Source organism: Hyperolius riggenbachi, chromosome 10, assembly GCF_040937935.1.
Source record: "Hyperolius riggenbachi isolate aHypRig1 chromosome 10, aHypRig1.pri, whole genome shotgun sequence".
NCBI classification, from domain to species: domain Eukaryota; kingdom Metazoa; phylum Chordata; class Amphibia; order Anura; family Hyperoliidae; genus Hyperolius; species Hyperolius riggenbachi.
The window spans coordinates 262,889,863-262,903,192 of NC_090655.1; the positions used below are offsets into that span (position 1 = coordinate 262,889,863).

The following is a 13,330-nucleotide window of genomic DNA, read 5'->3' on the forward strand; positions in this document are numbered from 1 at the left end:
TTCTGTCTCTGTGCTCACTCTCTCTCGAGAGGCTATCTTGCCCTGTATTGCTTCACTTTGTACAATCTCCGTCTGGCACCTAGGGCTGTGCAGACTAGGGTTTATTCCTCTGCACTCCACAGCTCCATCTGCCGGTTGGAATTCCTCTCTACAGGTGCATTTGCACCAAAGCTGGGTTCCCTTATCTAAACGCTTGTGGAGTGTTTCCGCAATGTCGGCGCACATGTTATGCGCTGACCACGGAGATAATTCCACAATCGTTAGAACGGCGCAAAACAAAACCTGCCAATGGCAACTACAGTGTCAGAGGTGCAAGAAGGGGATGGGGAACAGTTTGATAATGATTACCACTATTGAAATTATCTATAGAAGTGATTATTATGAGCACAGGACCAATACACAGCTTATACTGCAGTTGAGAGAGAGCCCTTCGGGGCCCCTCTGTTCCAAGGGCCCCGATGTGGTCTCAACCTCTGCAACCCTTATTTCTCCGCCCCTGTCTGCTGTCCAGGTGCTACCATGAGAGCCTCTTTTTCTTTATAGAAGTGAATTCTGCAGATAATATCACAAATTATTGCAGTTCCTATCCTATATATGCGGCCCGGCAGTAGCTAAAGGCACAAGGAGCTTGGCTGCTGTTCAGACCCTGTTTGGTAAGTGCTATCATTTTATTAATATACAGGTTCTCCCTATCCTTCTTACTCCCTGCTGCACACTTGATTGATAAGGCAGACCATCATGTAACTTGTACTTATTTTGGACATGGTATTTCTGTTACAGCACTGCCATTTTCACTATGGTATGATCAGGGGTGTACCTGGGTAATATAGAGCCTATGGCAAAAAAAAAAATTGCGCCCTCTCTCTTACCCCCCTTCCTTGTCAGAGCACCCTTCTCCTCTAAAAGCAGCATCCTTTCTTGTGTACATGTGTTATGGTTGCCAGTGCTTTTTGGCTCGGGATATTGCTGAAGTTACTTTTTTGGAAATATCTCTTATTCTCTCACTGTCCTCTTTTCTAACACTAAGCCAAGTATGCCCTACATAAATAATTTAAGTAGCCATGTTCTCCAGATAACAGAATTAAGCTGATCTGAGGTCCGAGTGATGAGGAGGCATGGGGGCAGGCATGGTGGCATACCACAGGGGCAGGCATGGCGCCCATGGTGCAGTGGCGCCCATGGCATTAGTCATGCCTGCACCCCTCTAGATACGCCTCTGGGTATGATATACACGAACATCTCTGTTCAAAGGAAATGGTGTTGTAGTAAAGAGGTTGATAAAAGTTTCTTTCCATAGATATTTTTTTATATAACGCCTTCCCCACCTGATGCATATGCCCTTTCTTTATATGTATGATACCCACTTGTTTTTTTTTATATATAAAGTGCACCCTCTAATAACCTGTATACCCACATATAGATATATTTGAATGTGTCAATTTTCATTTTTTTTTAATCCTCAAAATGCCATTGCTAAGATATTGATTTTGTGGGTCCTGAGTCATGTGTTCTCTGACATTTTCCCCAGTTCACTCCATTATTTGCATAATGAAGCGGGATTATGACCTGCAAAACACGTTGCATATGGAAGCATCTAATTTAATATCACAAGGTCATGCAGGGTCAGTGCTAGGTGGGCTGAGGGCTCTGTGTGCTCAGTCAAGCTCAATTTTGTGTTCCAAGAATTTGAATATTGCCACTGTCATTGCCATGATGTCTGGGGGTTTAGTGGCCTCAGGTATGCCTCTGATGTGGATGATATTATAATACTGCATGTTACTAGGGTGACAACTTCTTCCAACTGTTTAGACTGTTTGTCCCCTTTGTCATTGGATAGACCAAAGATCGCTCCACCCAGTGAGAGGCGGAAAGCTAGTATTAGACTTTCAAAAACACCCCATTTCTGACCAAAATGTTTGAATGACTGGGCATCTCCACCACATGTGGAGCTCATTACCTTTCCCTTGATCACACCTCATGTTTCATTCTTTTCTTGTGAGAATTTGGCCATCCTAACTGGAGTGAGATGGCATCTGGCCACAGTTTTATACTGCAATAACTGTGGTTTTTGGTTTGGATATTTCCAGTTATTGTGGAAGATTTTATTCCATTTATCTCCCTCCAGGCGAAAACCCAGGTCTGATTCCCACCTACTGCACCAGGGAGGGGTAAGCCTATGGTAAGGCTTCTTGGATAAAGTCATACACTGAAGATAATAAATTGGGTGTTTTTTTTTTTTTTTTTTAAGGTAGATCCATTTTTCTAGAATAATTGTTAATATAGGTGTAAGCGCTCTATACGGAATTCCAAATGACTGTTCACATGGAAAGTTCCACAAGTCCTTCAATATGGATTATCCACATTGCTCTGCAGACATATGCCCCCAGATGAGACATATATAAGGGAAATAAAACAAAAAAAAACAGCAATATAGTGTAGTATTTCTTAGATTCTGTTGCACCTTCACCTTATCACAGTGACAAAGCTGCAGTGAAACCCACCCTCAGTGAAGCACACTTAATGTATATACAATGCGCTCACCGGATGTAATAGCTGTTGAATCACAGACAGCAATAGAAGCATTAGGAAATTCCCCTTGGGTAGTCAGTCAATGGTCATCAGCTTTTTCTCTGCACTATATTCCATTATCTCATTAGATTGTAAGCTCGCAAGGGCAGGGTCATCCTCCTAATGTTTACTGTTTTTGTAACAATATTTGTGCTGCTTGGAACTCTGCTGTACATTTGTTAGTTGTATCTATGTTCCCCTTGTCATTTTATTGTGCTTTGTAAAGGGCTGCGGAATATGTTGGCGCAATATAAATAAAAAATTTATATCTGCACATATATGTGCAAATAGTTAATGTGCAAAATGACAGCTGTGCAAAAGTCCCATGTATCCCAATAAAGTTAAACACACATGTAGAACAGTATACAAAATACAAAATGCAAAAGACAGACATGGGCATCCGCAGAAAAATTTCCAGGGGGGGGGCAAAAAGGGGGGAGGAATAAGCGGGGCGGCGCGTGCAGCGCCGCGGTGAACATTTGGGGTACGGCATGCCGAAAAATGGGTGTGGTCATGAACCAGAATGTGGGTGTGGTCGTGGGTGGAGACAAATTTACATGAACTTAGCAATGGTGGGACATTAGATTAGGACAGTGGTGGCGAACCTTTTGGAGGTTGAGTGCCCAAACTGCAAAGTCACTTTACTATCACAAAGTGCCAACAGCAATTTAAACTAAATACAAACGTTTTAACTCATACATGAACATTATGGAAAATTCAAGTTGAAAATAAACTGTGAAGATAAACAATTTCATCCATCGTACTCCTGAAAAATGTATTCATTTTTTTAGAACCTCCCAGGTTCATTTTCTGTTTTAAAAAGGTGAAAAAGTAGGCTTAATGTTATTGTCTCATATGATCATGATTCATCTTTTTCCATAGTCTCGCAGTTACCAATCATGTGACCCCCAACAAGACAAATTCAGCAATCATGAGCCCCCCCCCCCCCCCCCCCCCCAACAAGACAAATTCAGCAATCATGAGGCCCCCAACAAGACAAATTCAGCAATCATGAGGCTCCCAACAAGACAAATTCAGCAATCTTGAGGCCCCCAACAAATCATGAGGCCCCCAACAAGACAAATTCAGTAACCATGAGGCCCCCAACAAGACAAATTCAGCAGTCATGAGGCACATAAATAGACAGCATTTCACATAAATAGGCAGAATGCCCACTTAACATGGTAGACACCTCTCACCTTGCAGCAGTCCCCCAAAATACACTCAATCTGACAGCAGTGGTTCCCCAAAAATAGGTAGCCCCAGGTCTATAGGTGTCCCCAGAATAGGTGGCCAGTGGTATAGATGTCCCCAGAATAGGTGGCCGGTGGTAGAGATGTCCCCAGAACAGGTAGCCAGGGGTATATGTGCCCAGTATATGTAGGCAGGGGTATATGTGCCCAGTATATGTAGGCAGGGGTATATGTGCCCAGTAGATGTAGTCAGGGGTATATGTGCCCAGTATATGTAGCCAGGGGTATATGTGCCCAGTATATGTAGCCAGGGGTATATGTGCCCAGTATATGTAGCCAGGGGTATATGTGCCCAGTAGATGTAGCCAGAGGTATAGATGACCCCAGTATATGTAGCCAGGGGGATATGTGCCCAGTATATGTAGTCAAGGGTATATGTGCCAAGTATATGTAGTCAGGGGGATATGTGCCCAGTATATGTAGGCAGGTGTATATGTTCCCAGTATATGTAGGCAGGTGTATATGTCCCAGTATATGTAGGCAGGTGTATATGTCCCAGTATATGTAGCCAGGGGTATATGTCCCAGTATATGTAGCCAGGGGTATATGTCCCCAGTATATGTAGCCAGGGGTATATGTAGCCAGGGGTATATGTCCCAGTATATGTAGCCAGGGGTATATGTCCCCAGTATATGTAGCCAGGGGGTATATGTCCCCAGTATATGTAGCCAGGGGTATATGTCCCCAGTATATGTAGCCAGGGGGTATATGTCCCCAGTATATGTAGCCAGGGGGAATATGTCCAAAGTATATGTAGCCAGGGGTATGTGTCCCAGTATATGTAGGCAGGGGTATATGTCCCAGTATATGTAGGCAGGGGTATATGTCCCAGTATATGTAGGCAGGGGTATATGTCCCAGTATATGTAGGCAGGTGTATATTTCCCCAGTATATGTAGGCAGGTGTATATGTCCCCAGTATATGTAGGCAGGTGTATATGTTCCCAGTATATGTAGCCAGGGGTATATGTCCCCAGTATATGTAGCCAGGGGTATATGTCCCCAGTATATGTAGCCAGGGGTATATGTCCCAGTATATGTAGGCAGGGGTATATGTCCCAGTATATGTAGGCAGGTGTATATGTTCCCAGTATATGTAGCCAGGGGTATATGTCCCCAGTATATGTAGCCAGGGGTATATGTCCCCAGTATATGTAGCCAGGGGTATATGTCCCAGTATATGTAGGCAGGGGTATATGTCCCAGTATATGTAGGCAGGGGTATATGTCCCCAGTATATGTAGGCAGGTGTATATGTCCCCAGTATATTTAGGCAGGTGTATATGTCCCCAGTATATGTAGGCAGGTGTATATGTGGCCAGTATATGTAGGCAGGTGTATATGTGCCCAGTATATGTAGGCAGGTGTATATGTCCCCAGAATAGGTAGCCAGGTGTGCCCCTGCAGGAGGGGAGCAGCGCAGAGAAGAGGGAGAGCTATGGGCATAGTGGGGAAGGGCGGACGTCTCCCCCCCTTCCCTCACCTTAGGGGGCTCTACCTCCCTCGCTCGCTCTCCCCTCCGGAGTCCGGAACGAAATGTGCAGCGGCTGGGCAGCGGGCGGAACTTACCTCATCTCGTCGCAGGCGCCGGATGGATTAGCCGTTACTCTGGTCTGGTCCAGACCAGAGTGCGGCACCAGAACTTCCGGCGCAGGAGCGAGACGAGGTAAGTTCCGCCCGGCGCCCGCTGCCCAGCCACTGCACATTTCGTTCCGGACTCCGGAGGGGAGAGAGAGCGAGGGAGGTAGAGCCCCCTAAGGTGAGGGAAGGGGGAGGGAGACGTCCGCCCTTCCCCACTATGCCCATAGCTCTCCCTCTTCTAAGCGCTGCTCCCCTCTTGCTGGCCGCATGGGCACGCGGCCAGGGGGGGGGGGGGGCAGCGGGCGGCCGGGGTCGGGCAGATGCCCCAATTTGCCATACGTGCGGACGCCCATGAAGACAGGCTAAATAACAAACCAATGTGTCTAATCCTGGGTACATCCGTGCACACACAGGCCACCGCACCCACGAATGGCATGCGTCCGCACAGAGACACCCACTTAAATATCACACTATAATTAACTATGTCTATACCATCCAAAACACATCCTGATGGTAACAATCAAAAAACTCTGCATGTCCTAGTGCTCTCAGTGAAAAACTGTCAATCTGTGTAACTGGAAGGCGGCATCAGCTTACCAGGATAGTGTCACGGCGGGACACTTTTCTTCTGCGTATGTGGTCTGATCCTACAGAGAGCGACTTCTTATCCTACCTCTGATCCTACAGAGAGTGACTTCTTATCCTACCTCTGATCCTACAGAGAAAGACTTCTTAAGGTGCCCATACACTCGTCAGATTGGCAGCAGATAGATAAGAAATGCATCTGATGATCTATCTGATGCGTTTTTAGAACATTTTTTACCAGGATAGAATTCCAATAGATTTCAGTTTGAAATCTATTGAAATTCGATCTGATGGCATTTTTTTGCCATCAGATTTCCATTAAGGCCAATGCAAACTGATAAGCAATCTCATCAGATCGACCTAAATTTTCCACCCTGCCAGTTCGACAGAAATCCATCGAAATCGATCGAAATCAGCCATCGATTGGTCGATTGGCCAACCGATTTGCAAACGATCAATCGATCGGGATCGATCGGTCGGGCCAGAAAATCGGCTGAGTGTATGGGCCCCTTTATTCTACCTCTGATCCTACAGAGAGTGACTTCTCATCCTACCTCTGATCCTACAGAGAGCGACTTCTTATCCTACCTCTGATCCTACAGAGAGCGACTTCTTATCCTACCTCTGGTCCTACAGAGAAAGACTTCTTATTCTGCCTCTGATCCTACAGAGAGCGACTTCGTCTCCGCCCACTTTAGCTGCCGATTTTTAAAAATACCGGAGGGGAGATCTAGGAAGGAGAGCCCCTAGGTGAGGGAAGAGGGGAGGGGGGGGGGAGACGTCCGTACTTCCCTACTGTCCCCACAGCTCTCCTTCTCTGCACTGCTCCCCTCCTGCTGGGGGGGACACCTGGCTACCTGGGGACATATACCCCTGGCTATATATACTGGGCACATATACCCCTGACTACATATACTGGGCACATATCCCCCTGACTACATATACTGGGGACATATCCCCTTGGCTACATATACTGGGCACATATCCCCCTGGCTATATATACTGGGCACATATACCCCTGCCTACATATACTGGGGACATATACCCCTGACTACATATACTGGGCACATATACCCCTGACTACATATACTGGGCACATATACCCCTGACTACATATACTGGGCACATATACCCCTGACTACATATACTGGGCACATACTGTATACCCCTGACTACATATACTGGGCACATGAATAGCCAATTGAGCCAGATTTGCAGAGCCAGACTTGCTAGGGTTAAGACTTGGTGTTAGAGCACGCATAAATTTTCTTCAGGTAAGCACTACAAATACTGGGCACATATACTCCTGACTACATATACTGGGCACTTATCCCCCTGGCTACATATACTGGGAACATACTGTATACCCCTGACTACATATACTGGGCACATATACCCCTGCCTAAATATACTGAGCACATATCCCCCTGGCTATATATACTGAGGACATATACCCCTGCCTATATATACTGGGCATATATACCCCCTGGCTACATATACTGGGGACAGCTATACACCTGGCTACATATACTGGGGACTACTACACACCTGGCTACTTATGGAACATATACACCTGGCTACCTATTCTGTGGACATCTATACACCTGGCTACCTATTTTGGGGACATTATACACCTGGCTACATATTCTGGGTACAACTATATTCATGGCTTCTTATACTGGGGACACCTGTAGATCTGGCTACCTATGCTGGGGGTACCTATTTTGGGGGAACTGCTGTCAGATTATCTGCATTTTTGGGGAACCACTGTTAACAGATTAAGTGTATTTTGGTGAACTGCTGCCAGATTATGTGTATGTTAGGGGAATGGCTGCTGATAGATTTCGCGTATTTTGGGGAACTGCTGCCAGATTATGTATGTTTGGGGGACCACTGCTGCCAGATCTGTTAACAGATTAAGTGTATTTTGGGGAACCGCTGCCAGATTATGTGTATGTTAGGGGAATGGCTGCTGATAGATTTTGCGTACTTTGGGGAATTGCTGCCAGATTATGTATGTTTGGGGGACCACTGCTGCCAGATTACATGTATTTTGGGTGTTACGTGGATTTTGGATGATCCGCTGTCAGGTTTCGCATATTTTGGGGAACTTCTTCCAGATTATGTGTACTGCCACATTGTATATTTTGGGGGAACCACTGCCATATTATCTTTATTGTGGAGGAACTTCTACCAGATTACGTGTCTTTTTGGTGAAATGCTGTCAGATTACACCTACTTTTGGGGGATACACTACAGCAGAGCTCAAACTTCCCCGGCAGACCTTTTACATTACTGCTAAGGTCATGTATATTTGGCCCCACCCATTACCACGCCCACGTTATGCTTGACCATGCCCATTTTTTGGCGCACCGCGCATGCAAAGTTTTGCGGAGTGAGTCCACTCACTTCTTTTCCTAGGACTAGACCCTGACAAAAACAAAAGCTTTTGTCAGTTATCACCTCGTCTTACCAATATACTTACAATGCTAACAACTCTTACCAATCATTGTTGGGCTGGTCTGATACTTGGGCATGCTCCATACTCAAATGCAAATAGGAAACAGTGCATTCGCTGTTAAAGTTCCTAGAAGAACTGAGCAGCATAGAATGTAAGAGCCCACCTGTCAGGAACCATGTTGTGTCGCTTTCTGCCTGCTGGTGGCAGTATTGACCTGGACTTTCATATACTTCCATTGTGCCAGCAGCAGAGGGCTCTGAGGACTCTGAGCAGCCCTGAATTTCTGCAATCCATCAAAAGCATCTTGTTTATTACTGGACTATTTAGAAACTGCCTCTTCTTCCTACTGATTGCCAGAACTGTGCTTCCAAATCTGAGCTTCTGGACATCCTGGTTCTCCTGAAATTCTGTATCTGTTACTCTGTTGCCTGATCTATATTCTGACTGACCCCGATTCCTGCCTGCTTCTTTGTACTGCAATTGGTTTGTTACTGAATCTGTATTCTGTTCTGACCATGATTTCTGCCAGCTCCCTTGTACTGTGATTTGTTGTATATATTGCTCCAGTGTATATTTCCTGTATATACTTAGTTAGATATGGTTCTTGGCGTATTGCACATTGATTATATTTGCATGGTGATTGCTCTGTTATGGTGTGCATGCATGTGGTTGCACTTATTTTGCATTATATTGTATGCACTATCTGGTCTTAATAAAACCTTTTTGCACCTTATTCCTTGGTCCCAGTGTCTGTCTCACTGCAAACTGTCCTCAAACCCTGTTTGTGACACCACCTGTTAAAGCGGTATTGTCACCATAAAAAACAAATTTCAACAGCAACTGGTCTGAGTGTATTAAGTGATAAAGATGCTAGTCCTGCATTCAAAACTTTTTCTGCTGTTATGATTTGGAGTTATCACATACTTAAGGAGCACTGGCTCTTTAGTAGTCGGTGCCAAAGAATTGCATGCTGGGGGTTCTTTTTCTCTATAATCTATTCCTCCTCTTCCCTTTATTTCCCTGTTAGCTGCTTATCTGAATCCTAATCCCCTACTCACTTGTGTTTACAAGCAAAGCTGAGGCGACGAAGAAAAAAAATAAAGGGCAGAAATGACATCACGAGTTAGCCTTAACTGTGGGCAAAAGACATGGTCCCCACCAGGAACAGAATTCTCGTCATTTACTATATAACATTCGCTGAAATCAAAACGTGGACAGTATAATACATGTGTTATGCAAGTAGCTCAAGTATTTATCTACTTATATATGTGGTTTTTTTCCCTGGCATAGTATGGCTGATCGTACTGCTTTAAGGCACTCTGCCTTTGAATGGGCTGTGCAGCAGGATCTGAAGCATATAGGTATTGTTTATAAGTAAATGTAGTCTTGAACAAAAGGGAGCCATGAGTGATACTCCCCCCTACCTCCTCCAAGAAGCCATCAGCATTCGGTTGATCAGCGCCATTGCGCATGTTCCAGCCTCCTTTATGCCACACTTTGCATCTTGCGGGTTGTGCATGAACGTGCGTGACATCAGTACGCCTCCTGATGTTTGTGGAGCACAGCTCTAGACGGCCTGATGACTACAGAGGAAGCTACCTATCCCACCTTCTCTTCGCAATGGAATGCAAGAGATGAAGCAAATTTCTAAGGGCGGTTCTCCTTTCGATTCCTGCAAGCCTGGGAAATAGCAAATACAATGGCCTCAATCCTGGTAGCTCCATGAGGTAAAATTTGTCTGTAAGACACCTCATGGGGTATTTTCCTCCCTTTGGGGGGGCGGGGAGAAGGCAATTCTGAAAGATTTCTCTGCATTTCTGAAAATGTGTGGTATTTCAGCAGGCAATAATAATAGTCTTTAAGGGCCCTTTTCCACTTGCAGTCGCTAGCGTTCACGCTGAACGCTAGCGATTGCTGAATCGCAAATACCGACGATTCCCCGACGTTCGCGGCCGCGATTTTGCTATGCTATGCACTGCATAGCAAAATCGCGGAAAAAGTCGCTCCGCGGCGCGATCGCGATCAAGTAAAAAACGAATCGCGGTAGTGGAAATGACCTACCGCGATTCTTATGTTAAAAAGCAAACCGTAGCGATTGTAAAATCGCTAGCGGTTTGCGTTTTTGCGATTCAGCCAGCGCTGGTGGAAAAGGGCCCTAATTGTCTTCCATAACTTAGAATACTCTTTGGAAAGGGTTTTTTTTTTTTGGGGGGGGGGGGTGTATTTGGTTACGTAGCAACCTATGGAAAGTATATGTATAGACATCCCCTATTTTTTTTAAAAAATCCAGTAAATATTTGGAGTTTTATTTCTACTATTCTTCTCTATTACACAGCCTGATTAGGAATGACACTAAAACCGCAATAGGAATTGAATAGGAACTTCACTAAAAACTGCAAAATGCACACATATTGACTTTACCTCCCGGTACAGGCAGGTCTTAAACTGATCGGTAAATTATGTGCTAACATGGCCCCTAATTTCCATGAGGATTCCAACTTCTGGTAAAATATCGCACATTTTGTGACCTACTTTACCATATGAGATAATTATGACTAAAATCTACCAGAATAGCAAACTGCTTTTAATTTATGCTGTAAAATACTACTTATGCGGTAAACCGGACGGTGAGCGTACCAGAATTGAGGCCATTGCCGGAAAGTAAAGGAACCTGCAGTCTCAACATTCTTCTGCCCATCGTTCTCCAAAATGGAGGATATCGCTTTTACCCCACAGACCAGCAGAAGAGGTCTCTCATTAGAAGGTTACATAGGATGAAAGCATCATTCACTCAGGAGAGGGACCGAACGTGAGCAGGGGCCATATGAACACATCCTGGTAAGAGTAAAATAAAAATGTGTAAAGTTGTCATATCCCTGCATCTTCAGTCCTGAGGGAATTGTAAAGGTGAAAAAAAAGTGGCGAGTCAATCAGCCATCTTTAAATTTGTAGTTACGTGTTCTGAGGGAGTTAAAGGGACACTTAAGTCAAACAAAAAAATGGGTTTTACTCATCTAGGGCTTCCAATAGCCCCCTGCAGCTCCCTGGTGCCCTCGCCGTCTGCCTCTGATTCTCCTGTCCCCGCCGGCAGCCACTTCCTGTTTCGGTGACAGGAGCTGACAGGCTGGGAACGCGAGTGATTCTTCGCGTTCCCAGACACATTAGCACCCTCTATGCTGCTATATGGTATATGATATAGCAGCATAGATGGCGCTATTGTGGCCAGGAACGCGAAGAATCACTCGCGTCCCCAGCCTGTCAGCTCCTGTCACCGAAACAGGAAGTGGCTGCCGGCGGGGCCAGGAGGATCGGAGGGAGACGGCGAGGGCACCGGACAGCTGCCGGGGGCTATTGGAAGCCCAGGTGAGTAAAACTCATTTTTTTTTACTTAAGTGTCCCTTTAAGGGGGTGGGGCTAACTTATGGTATGCTGTGTGGATTTGTATAGGAAAAACAGATCCTTTCCTAAGGAGAGGGAAGGTTCTGGGTCCTACACAGCCTTCCAATTCTTGTCTTCATTCTCTCGTTCAAATCTCTTCAAAGTCTTCAGGAGCCCGAGTGCTCCAGTCAAATATGGATTCAGGTTAGCACACCAACTTTAGGATGCAAACAATTCTATTTATTGCTTCATCAGCACTTATGCATTGACAATTGTTTCGGGGCCACGGCGCAATCCCTTCATCAGAAAGTGCAGATAAAAACGTTTTTATCTGCACTCTCTGAAAAAGGGGACCCGCCTTGGCCCCAAAACAATTGCCAATGCATACATGCTGATGAAGCAATAAATAGAATTGTTTGCATCCTGAAGTTGGTGTGCTAACCTGAATCCATATTTGACTGTTGATGTACCGGGTGCCTTGGCTTAGCACCTACAGGCTATGCACCCATTCATTGGGTAAGGTGTGCCACCTCCACGATCTTCTTGTTTCCAAGTGCTCCAGGGCATCTCTGTACTGCGCATGCACGAGAGAGCGCTCCCGCGTGCGCAGCATGGAGCAGCCTGTCTTCGGGAGCCTAAGTGTTCTGGAATACTTCCGAAGCTTCCTACAGCAGAAGAGAACAGTCTCTACCCTATCAATCAGAGACTGGTAACGGCGGAGCCAGTGCAGGAATGATGAGATGAGGAGAAAAATGGGAAGCTTCTAAAGGACCCAGAGCCTTCCCTCTCTGTATGAAGTATCTGGGGTTTTTTTGGTTTCAGACTCCCTTTAAACTCTGGCAGGCCAAGAAAAATACAGAAGTTGCATATGTGGAGGATTGCGAGAATGGTTACAGACAACACACAGATCAAGAAAAAGGATCGATTCTGATTCTTACCTTGAGTGGGGTGGGGTTTGCTCTCCTCACCTGCCTATACAGTGGTTACCTTTGTAAGTATCACTCTTCATATATTTTTTTTTAATTGGGCTCTCAGTTTTCCCTTATTTATATTTCAAGCAAAGTTCTGGAATGGGTGTCACAGCCCCTGGGCATCATGGGAAATCTATGGGATGATATGAAGAAGGCTGTTCATGCTCAGAAGCCATCAAATGTAACTGAACTGGAGAGATTTGTATGGAAGAATGGTAAAATTGCCTCCATCCAGAATCTAGACTCTCATAAAAGGCTATAGGAGGCCTCTAGGGGCCGTTATATTTACAAAAGGAGGCTCAGCTAAGCACTGATATCACTGTTGGGGAGACACATTTCTGCACCGGTCTAATCTTGTTATGATGCATAATGCATAGTACATACTGATACCCAATAAATGTCATTTCACTGCAGAAACACTATTTCAAAATCACATGGAAAATATTGGAAGGAAGTTGCTATTTTAAAAGGAGTTGAAAGTTCATACAAAATAAATACATAAAAATCATATTATCCAATAGCAAATTAATTACCT

General features: G+C 45.1%; 1 pseudogene; it reads left to right on the plus strand.

Annotated features, from left to right (window-relative positions):
• Nucleotides 1–13,330, plus strand: part of LOC137537150 (zinc finger protein 208-like) — a 486,444-nt pseudogene that overhangs the window by 205,724 nt on the left and 267,390 nt on the right.